This window comes from Anser cygnoides, chromosome 6, assembly GCF_040182565.1.
Source record: "Anser cygnoides isolate HZ-2024a breed goose chromosome 6, Taihu_goose_T2T_genome, whole genome shotgun sequence".
In the NCBI taxonomy this organism is placed as follows: Eukaryota; Metazoa; Chordata; class Aves; order Anseriformes; family Anatidae; genus Anser; species Anser cygnoides.
The window spans coordinates 22,515,220-22,536,056 of NC_089878.1; the positions used below are offsets into that span (position 1 = coordinate 22,515,220).

The following is a 20,837-nucleotide window of genomic DNA, read 5'->3' on the forward strand; positions in this document are numbered from 1 at the left end:
TTCAACTGTGGTTTTCCAACAGATGCTCATTTTGTGTATAATTTGTTTTGTACCTCAGGTGGCTGAACTGTCTTGCCTCATTAATGGTACCATAATCAGGCAATTGCATTATAAAAAGACTCTCATTTAACCATAAAAAAGCCCAACAGTTTTACAGGTTTTGTGTCTGTATAGGGTCTACAACTTTTGAAGACAAATACACATCCCAACTACTAATTCAAACAAGGACCTGTTGAGTGACTGATGCAAAATATAAAATAGTTGAAAATCAATCTTAACATCTATTTCTAGAAAAACTTCCTTTTGAAATACATTGCAGATTAGATGAATGGTCTATTCATCTCTGTTAATTAGCATGCATTTTAGTATGAAGTCTTGCTAATGTATTATGTTTGTAAATATAATTGATTTTGTGTGAGTCAAGTTTATTTTAGATTATATATCCAAATTTTCTTTCTGAGGCAAGCAACACTTAGGGTTTCTGGTTTTCTTTCTTTTCAAATGGCAACAGTTGAGCCACAGGCATGGGGCTTAAGGTATGGTATCATTAGGTAGGTAATATCTATCAATTCAGAAATAAACCTCAAGGATTCCAGGTGGTCAGCACATTTCCTGACACCAGGAAAGATGGAGAAATATAATTCATATGGTTTCTTTTAACCTTTAAACTTAAAAATGAGAGATGTTTTCCTGATATGTTCCACTGCAGAAGCAAAGTTCAAAAGTTTTGCAAATAATTATAAGGCAAATATTACAAAGTAGGGAGATCTAGAATGCATACTTCTGATCTGAAATGCAGGAAAGTAAAATTACTCAGGTCTCTGCATACAAGTGATGTAAATTTAATCACCATATTCATGTTGGAGTTGACTGAATCATACCTTGAGGAAAAATTAAAAACAGCTAATGAAGTATATCTTTCTGCTTTCCCAGAGTTATATCATAAACATACAGAAAGATTTTTTTTTTCAAATCCAGGAAAATTTGCTCTTAAATGAGTTGTTATTATTGATAAGGTAATATATTACAATGAAAGTTACTCTGCTTCCTTGCTGAGTTCCCAGCCTGAAAGGGGGAATGCAGGTTAACAAATGTGCTAGTCACCTCCACATGCACCTTACAGTCAGGTATGACTACAACTCCCGAACTCTCTGGAGCATAGTGCTTCGTCTTACTGTGCTTTCCCTCAGAGCATGAGAAGACCAAAGAGGCGTATGGGAATGGCCTGATAGTGCATTGTGGAGTGGACAATGTGGCAATGGATTTCTAGAGATGTCACAGCACTGATACCTTTTTGATGACAGCTTAGTGAGAATGTGGAAATAGGAAGTGAAGCAATACTGAATGGCATGTTACCTCATAGGGCAAGGATAACAGTTACAGGGAGCAGATGCAGAGGACTGCTGGTTTCTGTCTGGTCAGCTGTCCATCACTATGCTGTCTTGTTTATTTCTGAATGAAATCATGAATATATTAACATAACTGAGTCTTCAGTGTTTTCTTTACATTTCTCCAGTCTTCCTTAGTCCTCATTTTTTGGCCACTGTGTGAAGCAGATCAAATAAATTTGATAGACCTTTCCTTTGATTTAGGACAGTTGTTCTAGAATTTGTCAGTATTCTGGATCTCTCCTGCTTTCTTCTTCTGGCAAATGGTATTTTTGAGGCTTTTTTTTCAGTATTAGTTTACTCAACAGATGTTGGGAATTTATGTAATCCATGTTGTGCATGAAGTGAGCGGGGGGGTTCACTGATCATCCTCATTAGGCACAGCCTAATGATCTTCACAAGTTAAAAGTAAATAGCATTAACTGGCCTTTGCAAGTATGATTATTTTTGTGCTTATGCCATCCAGTTAGTATTCTTGGTTCAATAACTGTGCAATCAACTTTCAGCAAGTAAATGTAGAAAAGGCAGAAAAGTGTCATTGCCTCTTAACAGGAACCAGAAAGTAGAAAGCCTGTGCTGTGACAAGATACTTCTGTTTAAACATCTATGATTATAGCAAAAAAATGAAACCTTGTTTACATAATGAAGCAGAAGTAGTTCTGTGATTAACGTGGTTGACAGTATATACCTTCACAACAGAAGTCCTGCACTGAACTAATTGAAGCAACTGCAAACTAATTGAAGCAATAATAATTTAATAATGAACTAACATAAAATGATACCAAAAAAAGTTTACACTAAAAGTACATGAAACTCAGAGTTTATTTTAGATGATAATCAGTTTATACTTTTATGGAAAAATGTTTTAGTCTTTTGGCCCACACAGCAACTGTAAAATTGAAAGCATCAAAAGGTCTTACAGTTTCCTCATCAGTTAATCTAGAAATCAAAGAGGCCTTCAAACTAAATTTTCAAGGGACAGTGAGTTTCCAAGAAGGTGAGAAGATAGAATAATTATTCATAATTGCTGCTTCAGATGAATTTCTAGGAATAATTTTTACATTTTGATATATACTTTTGTATGCCAACGTTCAGAAACCTTGGTGCATCAAAATATATATATTGTACCCAGAAATGTATATGCTATATTGGAAACAGCCATCTACCATGCAATTTCTGTCTTGTTGAATGAATTCCTACTCTTTTCTACTTAAATAATATGGCATCGGAAGCTGACTTTCATTTTAATGTAATTTTAATTCATAACAAAGAAGGTGTTAAAGGTTCTTTTTCTTTCAGTATGTATATTAAAAAAAAAAAACATTTTCTTTAGTTTTTCATTTTCTTCCTTTTTTTCAGAGAGAGTTCAGATATAAAAATAGAGATTTATTTAATAGTGCAAAGTGCCTACAGGTTTAGAGCCTGCAATTTAATGTTTTATTCATAGTTTTCCTCTATAATTATAGCTATTTATTGATCTTCATACAATTATTTTCAATATTGCTTTGAATTTAATTTTTTTTTTCTGGAGATTCAGGATCAGCTTTCCAGTTATAAAACCAGAACTCCATATGCAATTCACAGTCAGCTTTTTTTAAAGTACTTGGCTATATGAATCATTTAATATTTTTCCTTCTTCAGTTTGCAAGGACTGTTTTCTTTCTGTAGACACAGTAATGCCATTGATTTCATTTTCATATGTACTTAGTCTGTTTTTGTGAGCTGCCTTAAGCTGAGTGATGAACACAGTAATTGTGAAGGTAATAAATCAGAAACTCCCTTTGCAACTCAATCTGCTCTACAGTACTTAATTTCCACTGGATTTTTTCCACTGGATAAAACCAGACAGTATTGTGGTGACAGAACAAACCACAGCTATCTCATGATCATGTCACTGTTTGCATCTCCTCAGTGCTCTTATGCAGCACTTTTCTTTCCAGAAGAACTTGCAAGGCATTTTAGTGAACTGAATTCTTCCTTGAATCTACAGAGATGTAACTGTCTCATTTATGTCTGGTTCTGATGAGGTACCGCCACATACCAATCTGATCACTACAGTTAATTGTTTAATATAAACCAACTCGATCTCCATATACTTTTTCTAAACGATTTATGTTCATTTTTCTATTTTTTTTTGTCTTGCAGACTGAAATCAGTCTGACCTGCAGATGGTGTATTTCTGTATAGCTTAACTTACATTATAGCATTTTCGCCTGTATTGCTTTTCTACAAGTGTCTTTCTGCTGTGTATCTTCTTTTAAATATTCTATTAAGTTCCTTAGTCTGTCCAATTAAAAATATTTCTAAAAGTTTAATGTACTAGTTGGGACATGCAGTTATTGGGAAGCTTCCATTTACAGTTACAGCTGGACAGTAGTATATTTCCAGCTAGACCCTCTCATTGCAGTATGCTTGTCTGATCATCTGTTACCATCTAGCAGTACCTGAATTCTGCCATGGGAACTTGGTAGTTCATACCTGTTCTTCAGTGAGGACAATACTCAAACTCCTTTATCAAGCAAAGTAAAATGTTCTCTTCTATTTAAGTATAATGCATTTTATTCTGCAAACGTATCAGTTAATTAATCAATTGCAGTTAATACATATTTAATTGTGCATCTTCAGGTTGGTGAACAGTCAAAAACTGTCATACAAGCAGCATATATCTTTAGCAGTTACCCTCGTTCAGCTTTGGCAGGCAAATTTTGTGTGTTTAAATTCTAGCTGTTTTATATGGCTGCACATTCGAGCATTTTTGCTGAACTATTCATAGAATTTAAGACTTTAAGGAGAGGCCATGATGGTCATTTTCTCTGATGTCTTGTATAACACAAGCCATAGTTTCTACATGAGCATCTCAGTTAGAAAACCAGACATTTATAATTGGCCCATTTCTTTCTCTCTCTCCTTTTTTTTTTTTTTTAACTTGAAGGCTGCTATTCCAGCAACCTAAAAATAAAAATACTCCGTAGCTGCAGTGTCCGTGTACTTCCATGAAATGTACTGAATGCTCTAAAAGGCATGGAAATAACTAGTGGCCTTGAGGATGTGTATAGAAACAAAACTTTCTGTACTGTACACTTTTTTTTTCATTAAAAAAATAATTTCAAGCATTAGTTCCTTTTCATTTCAGATCATAAATTGTTAGGAACTGTTGACATTCAAATTACTGGTTTCAAAAAGAGTTGCAAGGGTGTAGCATTGTAAGTAGAATATTTGCAACCGACCATAATGCAATAATAAGATATGTTACGCAGGTTGTAATCTTTTACATTGTTAGAAGCATGGACAAAAATTTGATACTGTATTTCCTTTGGGCTTCTCTACACTCTTTGGACTTCAAGCATGTGTCCTTTCTGCTTTTGGCAGTACAAACGTGAATGGAATCGATGTATTGATGACAACAGCAAACAATCTGTGTTTTTGGATTGTTTTATCACTAGTAGCAATTATAACAGAAAAGAATTCAACTATTCCTATTATTAGGGATTAATTACTGAAAATCGCTAACAGCAAAACGGCATTAAGAAGTGTTAAATACACATATATGTGGTTTGCTGAAGTGTTTGCTTCAGCCACAAACTGCAGTCACATCAGGATAGGTGTGTATTTCCCCTCTTCACCTTAGTGGGAAGTTCTGAAGCCAAATCATCATGTACCTGAATGGCATTATAGACTCTGACTTGGCACAGCACTAGAATTTGAATTAGGCACTTTGGCAGAAGATCTTAGACAACTCTTGTGGCCCTTCCGTTGATACTTTGACAAGTCTGATGTCATTCTCAACCTCATCCTTACCCTGTGCTGCGTGTCTCTTAAATTCCCAATTTTGCATTTATGCTAAGGACACAGGTAAGAAAAAAAACCAATGTGTTTTGTATTGTAATACTACTAATAATAAAAACTATTTTGGTATGTTTTGCATGATCCAAGTTATCAAACCGTTACTGAGCAGCGAGTACACATTTATTTAACTGAAATCTGTACATACTCCAAATTGATGAAAGATGTAATAGTCAAAAAGTGAAAACCTAGCTATTTATGTGGTATAAAGTGTAAAATTTAGTTCTTTATGTGGTATTTTATTAATTCTGTTATGAATTTAAAAGCTTTAGTATTCCTTTTAAATTTCTGCTACTATTAAAATTAAGATTTTTTTTATTTCTTGCAACTTATGCTGTGTTAATAGAAGTAAAGGATTTTATAAATTATTTTGTTAAAGAATTGTATGTACCTAATAAGGATCACTTACTCTTCAGCAAAGAAGCACTCATTTGCAAAATTTACTGCAGTTGAATATAAAGATCTGAGATGACTGATGCTGGCAAGAGCATGCTCAAGTTATCTTTTTCTACTTGGAAAAAAGGGCATTGATGCCAGGCATTGAATTTTGGGTACTATAATACAGAGGACACAATGAATACTGCTATAATTATCCAGAGAGACAAACACAGTGGGATTAATGATGCTTATTTTAACTAGACGGTAGGTAATAGTTTTTGAGCAAGCTATTTGGAGTCTCCAAGCCTTCCAAAGTTGTTTTCTTCCCAAGCAAGCGAGCAGCCCAGTGAGTCAGTGAGGTGTTACACAGGAAAACATTTTCCTTTTTCCTTCAGAAACAAAACAACATCAATAATAATAATAAAAAACCTCCCCCCCCCCTCCGATTTTGAGACAGGGCATGAGTTGTTATGACAAATACAGCTTGTGAGACAATCAAATCCAACTGCTTTTTCTGATACTAATTCTCAAAAGAACTGAGCCAGCTAATGTAAAAGCTCAACTTTAAGTGATATCTGGTAGTTTTTGTGCTTTCTCTGAAAATGTGAGGATGAATTACTCTTCCCCTTAAAACCTAATTTATGATAGATGCAGTCTTCTGACCGCATGCTCCGTGTTTTTTCCTGGTCTGGTAAGCTTGACTAGAATCTGATCTGCATTGTGGCTAATCGGGATGCTTCGCTTCACCTCCCTTTTGTCAGCATACAAAATCTCAAGTCAGAAAAGCTTTCAGAGGTAATCAATCCAGAAAAAATAGATCAGCAAAAGGAAAACATTGTGAATAAATATTTCATTGCACTGTGTAAGCCTGTTGTTTTAAATAGTAAAACAAACAGCTTAGTCTGTTTTCTTTATGTATTTTAATTATTCATTTATTTTGAATACAGACTATATGTATGTGTTTGGGATGACTCATTCAGTGTTTGGGAGCATACAAGTTCCTTGACCACATGATGTCTGGTAACAAGGCTTTGCAGAGTGCAATGATATGTCATCTCCATGTATTAATGTACTCTCCTGAGGGCATAGTTTTCTGTTAAGAATTATTATGGCTATAGTAATTTGCCCCCCACTTTATAGAAATTAGATATTGCCATTGGGCTTGGCAACAGCAGGATTCCCCTAGGATATACAGTCCTGCCATCCTAGGTACTAGGAGATGTTTGAAACAGCTTTTCCCCCGGTTAACGCTGCTAGGAATGTCAATCTGAAATTGGGAATAATCTTTACAAAGCAGGGTTATACTGACAAAGGCAAACAGCAAAGACACACGCACACACTGACTGTCTGATATTCAATGTAGGTGTTTCTGTGGCCTCTGGGAGATTATTGTGTAGGTGTAGAACATAGTGGAGCATATGTTTTCCAAGAATTTAAAAGCAAAATGTCATGCAGCTCGTGCCCTCAAAGCAGTGAAGTCTACCCGTGACAGTAGCAACTATCTGAAAGTAAAAATTTGGATGAAAGTGATTATTAATGCGTATAGAACTGCAGCTTGCGATTATTGGCTAGCTGCTCAACAAGAGGGAGACAGAGCCTCTGGCTGTATAGAGACAGAAGGTCTAAGTTAAGACTTCTCCTTTTTGGTGATCTAGAGGAAAATACCAGGTAGATGCATGCACATTTTCCTTTCCTGTGTTTTTGTGAGGTGGGTTGAACACTTTCACAATGTTCATATCAGTAAGCTGCTAGGCATAAGTAAATCCACAGTGAACTGCAGGCTTTTATGTCATGAATCTGAGCTAAGAATAATTAAAATGAGTTGCCCTGTACCCACACAATGCAGATTAAGAACTCCAAAGGTAGCATTTTTCTAAAGCTTTTCCTGTTTTATAAGTTCAATGTGTATTTTAAACAGATGTTTTACCTTTTGCCTAAACTTTTAGTGAAATAATGACTTTTTTTCATTGAGTTGGATCTTTGAGCAGTTATTTATTCATTGATCATAATTTTAAGACTTATTCCCATGCTGTTTCCCCATCTTATTGTGAGCTCTTTTAGATTATTACTGAATGAAGGAGAGGTATTTCTGGTTTTATTTCTGGGAAAGAACCTCAAATGATTAAATCTCATTTTTCTCTCTGTGCCCATTTCATGTCTCTTGATCATTTTATATTATAACTATAGTAATTGCAGACAGGCTAGGAACATGTACAAACTCATTGGAATTTGAAAATTTACTCCAACTGTGCAACTATATGTGTCTAAAACATAGATAAAATAGAGACTAACATTTTTTTTGTCTTCTGGAGGTACATTTCAATTAACGTTGCGTTGCTGCTAACAAAACACTTGTAGAAACTCTTGTAGAATTCAAGTATAAAGTTGCGTATATTCCTGTAGTTCCTTTTTACATATCCTCATTAAATTCACTTACTTATTTGGAAAGTCCATTTGTTTCTAGAAATCATTAAGAAAATGCTTTAATTGAAAGGGGAGGATGATAGAAAAATACCTCCATTATACATTCCTAGAAGAAGATGGAATGTTTCACACATCCATGCTAGCTGACCCAGAAAAATTCTACCTAAACCCTGCATAACTTTTTAAGCAGCTCAAAACCTAAATTACTGTTTTTATTTTGGCAAGAGGTAGAGCTATTTAATTTACTCTGCAAACATTTTCAAAGGATAATTTTATCTACTGAATTTAAAGGTTATAGTGGCTATATTTTCAGTGTCTTTGGAAGATTCAGCTTTGGCTTTGTGGTGTTCCAGTCCAGCTGTTTTTCTGTTTTTGTTTTGCTTTAGGATGCCTGATCAAAGAATAGTATTATTGGGTCAGGACAGAGGTGATATATGGAGTATGCATACACCTGTAGAATTCGTGCTTCAGGGTGAAGTGTTCTACCTTCTCTAAATGTCTTTGATACAAAATAAAAGATTTTCTTGTTGCCTACAGGTGTGAATTGGCACATATATTTTTTTTCACATATTACAAATAGGTCCTCAAGGCCACTTTAGAAACATTTGCTTACTTGCTGAGTGGGTAGAAATAAGATTTTATGGTCATTTGGGAGCTCTCCAAATATTTTAATTTTCAAGCGACTTAGTCACCCAAGAAGCGATAAGAGCTGTTCTGTTCAGTAATACCATATTTCTGGCTTCATCTGCTTTCATTTTACTAAACGTTATTGTAATGTGAGTCATGATCTACATTCAATGTTAAATTCAGTTTCTTAAGAAAGCATATTCCTCCTTTTACACAAGTAGTTGTTTTAGGTGCCACATATGACTGGACTCCTTACAGAAAGTCAGCAGACTCTACTTTGGCAGAAGATATCCTAGCAGGTGCTTTCAGCATGGTTTGAATTTCAGCAAGGACAAATTCTCTGCAGACAAAGCAGTCTAAATACACAGTATAGATTTCTATTATTCCAAATGTGCAATATGCTACTATAGTTTTAACACATCTGATGGGATTTAACTATTAAGAATGCTGAGGGACCAACTTGATGGATTAATATCTGAAATTACCCTCAAGGTTTAAAAATAAATAAATAAATAAATGAAAATTCAACAACTTAATTGACTTCCACAAACATACTTTTTTTTCAAGCTATATTGTTTATATTATGCTATATTGTTTATATTATGTAACCATATGATACCATATTCTCAACTTTAACTACCACTTTTTCTGCTCCTTTTTGTGTTGTGATATTGAGGGACATCATATTTTCACATATAACTATTTTTTGAGCCAGTGACTGTTCAGGGATAGTTCCTACTCCCACTAACTTTCTTGTATTGTGCAAGGGTTGGTAACAAATAGTGTCATGTCAGCAGCATGCCTAAAAATAACTGAAAGACACTGAGCAGTGGAAATCATTATTCTTTTCCTTTTCTTATATCTCCTTAAGATATTACTACAATAAGTTATTGTGTGTTGAAAAAAAAGAAATAATCTGGAAATACAATGCACTGTTTTCTATTATTACCCCAATAGAAAATTATTTCTTCTCCCCTTTTGGCATTCACAGTGTAGTTTGATGGTAGGCACTCCTAAGGAGCTTGCAATGTTGTAAATAGTACAATGAGTAAATGAGTTTTCAGTGAGCATTCTAGGGTGCCCACCTGTACTCTGCTGCTTTAACTCATGAACAGTTACTAAGAATATCTGATAGAGTTAGGTTTACTTAGGAGGAGATCAGATCATGATTGGATTGTGAGCATTTGAAGATGAGTAATTCTGTCTGTGAAGTTGTTAAAAACTTCCTGTTGCCTGCCCTGTTGCTTTGCACATCAGGATTCTTTCATAACTTCTGCAAGGGCAAGAGTGAGACTTTTCATACATTAACACATTATTGGAAGCCAGAAATTGATAGTGAACAGAGCAGTTTATGCTGTAACTACATGAGGTGGAACCTAGAGCTTAAAAATTTCATATCCTATATCCCCTTGTCTATGTCTACTTATTAGTTCCCAAACAGTTTTACGTTGTGCCTGAGGACTTTGATCCATGCTGTGTAGCACCTTGTGTGCTACTTCAAGGCTAGAAGGGCACTGTTTTGCACTGCTCTAGAAATACACTTGGTATGTCACACACAGTGTATTTTCCCAGTGGTGCCCATCCTAAGCTTTTCATAACAGCTGTAGTTTCTGTCCTGTGCTGTTCCCATCTTCCTCCATTTTACTTCCAGGTGTAGCCCAGTACATTCAGCTAGGAACTGATCCAAGATCATTCAAGTCCCAGTGCATCAGCACAACTCATCCTGCCTCCTTAAACTTATCACAACTGTGCCACAACTCTGTGCTTCAATTAATTCATTTTTAAAAACAGGTACTGTACACCATAGAGTGAAGTTGAGGTTTAATACCTTATTTATTGATGATTGTATGTTGTTATAAGTTGCGATAGTTACTTCCTTTTTTTTTTCCAGAGAGCAATTTCATCTCCAATACGTGTAAAGTATTATTCAAATAGCTATGTACTCCATTTAAACCACTTGTAAACAAACAACCAACAACAACAACTAATAGGAGAGAGCATTCCTTCAGACAAGAGACATTTATGACAGAAGTAATAATTTTCAACAGATGTATATTTTAGGGCAGTGTAGACTTCCACAAAGGTTATCCAACTCATAAAAGAAACCTGATTCCATGCTGTTTTTGTAGGTGGCTTGAAATGTTTCACCTCTGTTTTCATGCTTTCAGGGTTAATTATAATGTCTCAGATAGTCTTTTCAATATTTTAAAACTTCTTTAAAATGTTAAGTACATGAAAGATCATACTTTACATTACTACAGTGTTCTCAGGAAAAGCCTTTTGTTTAGAGAAAATTAGGCATAATCAGGTACTGACTGTAGGCTATCCATAATAAGTGTTACTTGAAACTACAATACACATTGGAAATTCATTCATTGTGTTAATAGCAAACTGAAAACTAGATAAAAAATGAAAAAAATCTGTTGCTATTGTCAGTCCAGATTTTTTTTTTTTTAATTAATGAGTCAATTTGAATATCTAAAGCAAGAACAAGAACTTTTTTTTTTTTTTTTCTCCCCTGGAGAATTAAAGATATTAGCTGAAAATCTCCAGGGCATTGTTGCAATCCTGCTGCTCAGGGGACATAGAAAGTTTTGTAGTGGGGACCTCTCTGGCTATCTAGAGCCGCTGACTTCACACAAAGCTTGCTACAAGCTCTGAGCTGGCCTACAGAAATTTGGGCAAACATTGGTAATTCTGCCATATTAACTTCTTAACAAGTGTTTAACAAATGTCTTAACTAGGCTTATGGAATTGTTGAAGGAATCACAGAAAGTTTTTCATAATGGTGCATTTAAAGATGCATGAAAATTCTTGTTAAAAAAAAAAGGACGATGTAAATCATCAAATGAAAACAATAGCTTAACAAAGATGAAACATCCAACAAATTATGTATTATGCCTATATTTGATTTGAAATGCATTTATATGATAGATATTTTAATATACTTTCCAGGAAAGGGAATGACTCTTTTAAAAAATGCCTGGAATGTCCAAAGGAGCATTATTGTAAAATGTTATCTTCTTGAAGCATCATTACCTAGCTGCAAAAATGCAATTACTGCATTTTTAATATTTGGAAGATTTCCTATATACATTCGGGGAGAACTTTCTTTTTCAGGCAAAATTGTGGACGATTTCCTTCAGTACTAAAAGAAATTGAGATTTCAGTAATAATGGGATTAGATCAAGACTGCATTTGTCAGAAATGGCCAACATTCCACACTCTCAAGTTCCTGGGTGCTTCTGTGACATTGGAGGTTATTGCCTGAGAAAGCCTGGCCACCTTACTAACACTGCCTTTTTTTTCCCCAGATCCTTGCCTGATTGAGAGGGTAGCTTTACCACAGAAGATTTTGTGGAGAAATGGTCAGATCATTCACTTGCAGAGAATTTGAACATTTCGTCCTTGTTTCATTCAAAATGCTCTGTTAAACTTCTGTAGTATGGCTGAACAGTAATATTCATTTGAAAGTCTGGATTTTATTTTTTATTATTATTATTTTAATTTAAGTAAAATTCACTTTCCCCTTCATGATACAATCAAATGTAAGAAAAAGAAAGGCGGATATTTTTAGAACCAAACTTGCATGTTTGGGGTTTGTTTTAATAAAAGGTAGGCTGTTTTAGAATCTGAGCATGCTTTAAGTAATTGTAGAAGCATAGACTAGGTAGCATTGAATTAAAATGTCAGCTTTGTCTTCTCCTTAGCAATCAGATTCATTAAAGGATCCAGAGAGATTGACCGAAGGAAATAAAAAGAAGTAACCTATAGAGTAACACCATAAATATGGCAGTCCTGATGCTGTGAGTACAAAGCCTGTGAGTAGAGCTGCAGAAAAAGAAATGGAGGCAAACACAGCCCATAAAGAAGTAAGATAACCAGAAAACATATTTTTCTATTGACTGTGCCATGCTAAACCTAAAGAGCAATAAACTATTTTTTTTTCCAGGAGTATTAACTGTGATATAAAGAAGAAATGTAGTACTGCGTGATTTGATAAATGTAAATATGTTTAGTGAGAAAAAGAATAGTAATGAACAGTAGTATAGTAGGCTGTTTTTTCGGTTTGTTTATTTATATCCTATCACTGATAGGATATACTAAGGCAATATCGAATACAATGTGTTTGGTGCTGGATGCTCTTTTTCCTTTGGGGTAGGGAATGGTGGGAGTGGAAGAGAATGTAGCTGGATGACTTGTCAGTACTTGTCAGTACTTAACTGTAAACCTATTGTAAACATCAGTAAAAAGAAATTGTCCTTGACCTTCTGTACATTTTCATTTAATCTTTTTGCAGGAGAAATGGTAGGAGGGAGCAACACGGAAAATAGAAACAAAGGGGAAGTATAACAGAAGAGTAGGTGGTATATTTCACAGATGTTAATTGAGAAACTAGATTTCTTTTTTCCTGTTTCAGACACTAAACTGAAGCATGACTTTGACTTTGGGCAAGTCAGCTAATATTTTGAGCTTTATTATGCAGGAGTATGTATCTTGAGGATCATTTGTCTCTAGGCAGAAGCCTAGGAGATGTAAAAACGTTAAAATTCTTATTTGTAAACAGTTTAAACTGGAGTCTCTCCACTGGCTGCCCTTGTGGATTGAAATGACCCTCTTCTAGGTTCTGTTTCAGCAAGGTCCTGAATCACACTACTGTCTTCAAGAAATTGTTAATTTTAATGGGTTCATGCCTAAAATTAGAGGTGTCCCCAGATGAGTGGCTGAATGACAGCCTCAGTAAGGGTATTAGCCTGGACACAGATTCTTTCAGTATTGGCAAATATTAGATTCCTAACATATTACCAGTGAGTTAAATCACAAAGTGCGTTTGACTACCATAATCTCTAATGTCCAAAGTAGTATATGAGCTAATTTTGAAGTGTTAAAGAGCCTCAGGATTTAGTGAATCACATTTTTAATAGTTAACTTCTTAGAATTAAAACATTTGGTTCTACTTAGCATGAAAATAAATAAATTAATTAAAAACAAGGAGAAAATAATACCAAAACCCAATACTATTCAAACACACTTTGTAATTTGTATTTGTGACAATAGCAGCAAAGAGAAAAAGATTGTCAGAAATAAAAGACACAATGAGAAGTGTTGAGTAAAATTTTAAAAGCTTTGTCAGAGTGAGAAAAACTGAAAATCCTGTACTTGACACTTAATGATCTAATATTAACTCTAGTATTAGAATTAATTTTGCAATATATTTGTGATATTATTACTAGAAAAAGTCTCTGTTCATCTCCCCAGGATCTGCATTACTATGGCAGCTTTCTCTGTTATGCTTATGGAACTGTTCTAAATTGTAAGAGATCCAAATTTGGCTGTGGAGAAATAAACAGATACAGTCTGCAAATACTGTGTTTGTGACTTTGAGAAAAGGTTGCAGAAAAAGGAGAATATCTGATCAATCGCCCCATCCCAAACTAGCCACGTGACATCGTTGCTTCTGGTATGTCTGGGCTTGACAAATGTCTATCTGATAATTGTCTATTACTATTCAAGTATCTTCAAAATTTTCAAGATAGAGAGATAAGCAACACAGGATGTTTAACAAACTGACCCTATTTTGTAATATATAGAATAACTGAGAAAGTGACATGAGACAAGTGCCTTCAATATGCTTCAGTTTTTCTTAAAGGTTTGACTTTTTTCAGGTGTTAAAACTTCAGCCTTTTACTCACAAAACAACAGAATTGAGGCTTTGCTTGGCATTGGCTAAACAGACCAAACTCGGAAAGTAAAAGCATAGTAGCAAGGATCCATGTCTGACTTTATGGTACATGATCCTAATTTTTAAAGATCCTAATTTTTATTTTTTTAATCTGTCTGCATATAGACAAATGATCACAGTGAACCAGCTGCTGTTTTTATGTACCTCTCTCCATCCTCTAATAAATCATGTGTCTGCTGCTCAGAACCGTTGGGTAACCAAAAGAAATTTTCTAGGTCTAGGAAGAAGACTTGTCCAGGTATGTGAGATGGTTCTGACTTGTGTAATAACAGTAGCTCGAAGCCCCTAGGTTAGCTATTTTGCCACTTAGCATCCCAAGATTCCTTAACAACATCAGTGCTCATCTGTGTTTTGTACCCTAGAAAGCTCAATACACAGAAAGTCTAAGAAAATGTCTTAGTATTGTCCCTTGACAGTGGGGAAAAAATGAAACATTATTTTTTCTTACATTAAAAAGTTTATACTTCAAACTCAACATACAAACATCTTTTAATGACTGAAGAAAATATTAGGACTCAAAGCTTAAATTTCTTTAACTTAGAAGATAATACTATGTCATTGGGCCCACCAGAAACTATGAAGCTGTCTTGTGTGTTTACTTTTCCCCCTCACTACTCACCTTATTTATTTAGCTAAATTCACAACAGAAAATTTTCATTCTGGATATATTTATTTAAATACCAAGGAAGAAATACGAGTTCACATGTACTTTTAGTACTATTTCTGTCCTGTTGGCTAGTGGGCTTAAAATGGTTGGGATAGGAAGAAATAACTATATTTTTGTCCTTTAAGTCTCCACTGTGAATCTTTTGCAGAGCAAAGCAAAGAATAATTTTAATCTAAATAGCAAGGCCTATGTTGAAAATGTTACTCTTGCTGTTAGGTTTGATGCACATGGATAATTCTTCTTCTCAATGTACACTTGGAGACATTTGATCCTTCCTAAGCTCACTGTCTCCTCATAGCTACCAGTGTGAATAAATTATAGATAGAATAAGAATTTGAATGAATACCAGTCTGGCTTTGCTAAAAGCCCTACATATTTTTCCATTATTCCTCTTTTCTTCTTATCCCTCTTCTACTTGCACCAAATGTTTTGTAAAGAACCTTCCTATCAAGCTCCCATACATTCTGCTTAGTGATTGGATTTATTGAGTAGGATATAACTCAAAGGGAAAGAGTCCCAGACTCACTCACTTTGTAAGATCACTAGAGGTTTGGGGATCGACATCACACATTTTGTGGAAAAGTGTTCAGGCATGGTTATCAAAGCCATCACTGGCAATTCAGACCCAGCACACTTTGCACAATTTGAACTTAGATATATAATAATACAACAACAAAAACAAACAGGTGTAAAAGATTACTGGCTTTCCAGACAGAGAAGAAAACCTTCCCAAAAGAGGTAAAGTACCATTGATGTGGTGATGGTTATCTGAAAAAATGGTTATGGCTAATCTGAACTTTTGGTGACCCGTTTATAAACAAGTTTTTGATGCTTTTGTTTAAAATCACAAACTCCAGAGAATCTATATAGCTATAGTGAAACACTTCTAAACTGCTGAACATACAATGATAATGTTGCAATGTATAGTATAAGCTTTATTTTCCAATATGTAGACATCCAAGTATTTTTTCCAAATCACTCTCGAACAGCTACATAGTAGAATAAAATATGTACAATTGGCATGAAAGAATCAATTTCAGATATTGAGAATGTAATTTAACGGAAAAAGTCTTTCTGAAGGAGGAAAGCTATTCCTCCACTCTGTTAGAGAACAGTTAATGAGGGACAGCTAGCAGCAGTCAGTGATTTGTAAGTGAACATGCCAGTGAAAGCTGTTTATTTAGTTGCTGCTTTTTAATAAAATTAAAAGAGCCCTGTAGTGACAGTTTATAGAAGACAGCTCTTCTCTGAAACGAGCAAATAATTTTCATAAAATTTAAAGTTCTTTTTGCAAGCTTAGGAATTGTTCATGTTTGAGAGTGAACTCATGAGAGAGATTTTGATGATGTTGAGCTTTTTTTAGTAAACACTACAGAATTCGTGTCATCCAAGCATCATTTGTTTATTGTTTCTGTGCTAATTTTGCCGAGTCCAACACAGAAATTCTTATGTTCAAGATAATCAACATTTAAATAGTGTCTTGGTTTGAGTGTTCTTAAGTGATCCTCTGGTAAGATCAGATCATGGTTAGCTCAGATTGTGAAGGTGATGTTTTTCCAACAGGCTTTTGAATTGAGTATTTAAGATCGTAAGATATTCAGGTGCATGAGGTTCTTCTTAGTGTGCTACTTCATCCAAGTATGTGGTACCGTACTACTGAATCTTGAGTAGCCTAGGATTCATGTCTGGTTTTCTAGATGGGTCTGGTGCTGCTTGTAATACTTAACTTCGTTTTAACTTGCAGTCTGCATTCTGAATTTTCAAGATGCAGAAAATTTTAAGCAGAATATCTGGCAGAGATGAGGGAAGGTTATCCTATTATCAGTTTTACTCACATTCTGACTAAATAAAAGATGCAACACAGTGTTACTGACATAATTTGTGACACAGATACATACTCCCCCAATACTTAAAAAAGAAAGTCCCATTTGCTTCAGTTCCAAACAGAATGCTTAGGAGTGAGAATCTTCATGTGAACACAGAAATAAGGGAGAATAATGCTCCTGGGTGTCCCAAGGATTTTCTCAAACAACATACAGCAGAAAAACAAAATTGAGAACTTCATAGTGTAAATGTGTTCTTTTGAGAATTGGCTTATAGCAGGAATGTTTGCTGGGAGGCTCTAAATCTGTTTTACTCATCAGCTTATGAAAAGCAATGGTATTTAAAAAGCCCAACTGGCTTTTAAAGATATGTGAGGGCAGAAAATCAATTTATGAATCATGATAAGTAATGGTAAGTACCAGCTGCCTGGGACTTTGGTGGAACTTCAGTCTTTTTTTTTTTTTTTTTAACCTATGATAACAACAGGGAGGGTAATCTCAGGTTCACCCTTTCAATTGATTTCCTCGAGTTAGGTATCCATAAAAAACAGAAAGAGCACTTAACTTCTTCCCACTTTGGCTGTGAAAAGTTAATCCAAACAGATTAGTCTTACACTTCTCCTACAGTGAATGTACTTAATATGACAATAAGCTGAAGCACATCTAATCAAATTGAAATAAAATTATTGTTACTAAATGATAGTGTTTATAACCAATTTTTAAATGGGATGTTAATTTAACATAAAATGCAGGCAGAGTTCCCCTTGGAGAAGGGTCAGAGATGATGTTTTTCTGCTTTATTCACCATCACAGGAAGAGTGTCAAAATTCAATCATCCTTTTGTTTTATTGGTAGCCAAAAGTCCATTAGCCCTGGTCAGGCTGGAGGGAAGATGAAACATGCCAGCTTTTTTATCTCTCTGTTCATACTTCTTGCAAGTAAAAGCATAAAATAGGATTCTGTAAACCTCCTTGGATATCTTCTGTAAGAAGGCTGTCAGGGTTCTAGCATGGCTTTTTACAATTTCAGCTGCTCATCTACTCTATGTGATAGTTACAGTTACAAATTACTGTTTATATGTTTTCCTATTCTAGGTCATCTGTATGTGTACACATACACATTTTTTATACTGTTCTCTCTTGAAAAATCCAACATTTCACTGGGGGGAAAAGGCATTCAAGTCCCAATATAATGAGGCTGTTCAGATAAAAAAATCTTTTTCACAGCTCTGGTACCTTTCTTCTAGATGACAGCACTGAACTTTATATCATTACTGATGTACTAGGGACAGGAACGACAGATACGTTAAGCAATGCTGCTGATGTTCAGCATAGTCAAACAGCATTGATTTATGGTTGCTCTGAAGCTATTCAGCACTTGTTTTACAGTACAATAAATTTAGGATCAGTCAGTCTCTTCCATGTGGGATCAAAATTTTATCTAATTACTTTTGTTTAATTTTTCCTTAGGTGATTAAAACACAACTTAATAAACTTTACAGTTTGGACATTATTACCCGTGAAATATTACAGTTGCATTAATACTATCTTATGATAATTCTATATCCTCTTCCAGCCAAGATACTGAAGCATTTTGCAGTGAGATGTCTCACAAAACACCTTTAAAATATGCATGCAAATGCTTTTTACATGCAGAAAATGAAGTTACAGGGCTCATTTTAACCACAAACTCTGTCTCTTGGTGCCTTACAGGTTTCTCTGGTTTTGTTATCGTTCCTTTGTTGTTGTTTTCTTTTTCTAGTGTTTCATCTTTGGAGCGTATTCAGTGGAAGAGAATATGGGCATAAGGATCCAATAGTACAGAAACAACAGAAGATAAAGGACTTCAGTTGTTGTACAATACTAAGTAGTAAAGTTGAGTTAAGTTTAGGGTCATTTTTATTTTTAAGGATTTGTTCATTTGGTGGCCATGTTGTCATAGAGAGTAAACAATACAACTCTGCTGACATGGAAGAGAGGAATACTAGAATCATAGAATAATTAGGGTTGGAAAAGACCTCTAAGTTCATCTAGTCCAGCAATCTACCTGTCACCAATATTGCCCACTAAACCATGTCCCTAAGTACCACATCTACCCTTTCCTTAAACATCTCCAGGGACAGTGACTCCAACATCTCCCTGGGCAACCTGTTCCAATGCCTAACTACTCTTTCTGAGAAGAAATATTTCCTAATATCCAACCTGAACCTCCCCTGTCGCAACTTGAGGCCATTCCCTCTTGTCCTATCAAGTTATCTGCGAGAAGAGGCTGCCACCCACCTTGACACAACTTCCTTTCAAGTAGTTGTAGAGAGAAATAAGGCCTCCCCTGAGCCTCCTCTTCTCCAGACTAAACTATCACAGTTCCCTCGGCTACTCCTCATAAGACTCCTAAGTACCATCAGAGGAAGTAGCTCTGTCCATGTGGACTTGCTTCTGACTCTGCAACGCTGACTTCTGGAACACTCCACAGTGGGCCAAAGGGAAGAACACGCTGAAAAGTCTTTTCTGTCCCATTTATATCTCTAATGCCTTTTAGTATAATTTAGTAGTAGATTTATGTTTACTTAGTATTAGATTTCCATATTTACCAGGTGTGGAAAAGTGATCGAAGTATTACTTATATAAGAACTGAAAACTATTTATCTGTGTTCAAAGAATCAACAGTCTCAGAAAATAGTTAAGCTTCTTCCAATCTTCAGGTCATAGCACAATCAATATTCAAAATGCATATTTATGTATAAATATATGAATACATAATTACAGAAACTTGTAGGTACATTCATTTGTGTATGTAGCTGAAGTATTACAAGAGAAGTATCACCTCGGTTTGTTGCTTTCAGATGTTTTTGACTGAGGTGTTTGAAATGCAGGTATCTTTGCACATGTTTAACAAAGAAAAACTGTTTGCAGTTTATCTAATTGAATATGAATAGATAAAAATGTTTTTTCTTCTCTCTCAAATCATCTCCTGAATACTCAAACAAATGAATAATCAAGAAAAATGGGAAATAAAAGGACAATGGATGAAATTCAGAACCTTCTTAAGTCAATGGAAATTATTACTGACTTCAATGAAGCCAATATTTTACCTGATGCATTGAAGTTCCAACCCTTATGAAAATGCAGTAGGTAGGTCATTAATCATAACCATGTAGAGTTACGCTAGTATAAAGCCATACATTAAATTTTGATATGAAAAGTTCTTGTTTTCTCTGTACCCAGGGGAGATTGCTGGTGATGGTACTCACACAAAAATGAAATTCAAATGGGGCATCTTATTCAAGATGGAAAATATATGCTGATTGCAGCAAGAAGTACTTGTATTTTTTTATTTTTTGAGAGAAATGTAGTCATGAAACATAGCCCAAGCCTGAGCCGACAAACATTCCCTTGGTGGCTTTACATTTTCTTCAGATGCCCTACAGCTCTTCTACCAGCAACCATTACTTCAAGGTTAAGACACATGCAATGCCAGATGTGAAATTAATATGGATGACTTGAAACAGAAAGGTTATTTTAAATTGCCACTGTTCACAAATATGTTGAATCTTTAAAATAAAAAGGGTGCATTTTTGAAAAAGAACTATGAAATGCCCTTAGTAATTTGGAAGCATTTCCTGCTGGTAGCCAAAATACCACAAGTGAATATGAAATAATTTCTGAATCATTGGGTTTGTTCTTCATCTTCCTTTACAGATTTTTCAGGTACAAAATAGATGATTTTCAGTTTCAGAAAAAATACTTAAAATATGTTACTGGACCTTGACAGTGATTAACCTATTTCTGATGCTACTAAGCTATAAAGCCATGGGGTGTGTGTGTGTGTGTGTGTGTGTAACAGGTGAAGTTAAAGGTTAACAGTAGTTTTTCTAAATGAATTTTCATATACTATTTTTCAAATGCAATTGCTTGCTTTTACTATTAAACAGATTCTTAGTATGA

General features: G+C 34.9%; 1 long non-coding RNA gene across 1 annotated transcript in view; it reads left to right on the top strand.

Moving 5' to 3' along the window:
- LOC125182519 (uncharacterized) overlaps positions 1-13,761 on the top strand; it is a 35,120-nt gene extending 21,359 nt beyond the window's left edge. Inside the window, exons 4-5 of the long non-coding RNA XR_007162492.2 lie at positions 10,312-10,451; positions 11,975-13,761. This is a non-coding gene — a long non-coding RNA (uncharacterized lncRNA). The remainder of the gene's footprint in view (positions 1-10,311; positions 10,452-11,974) is intronic.
- The last annotated feature ends 7,076 nt before the right edge of the window (positions 13,762-20,837 follow it).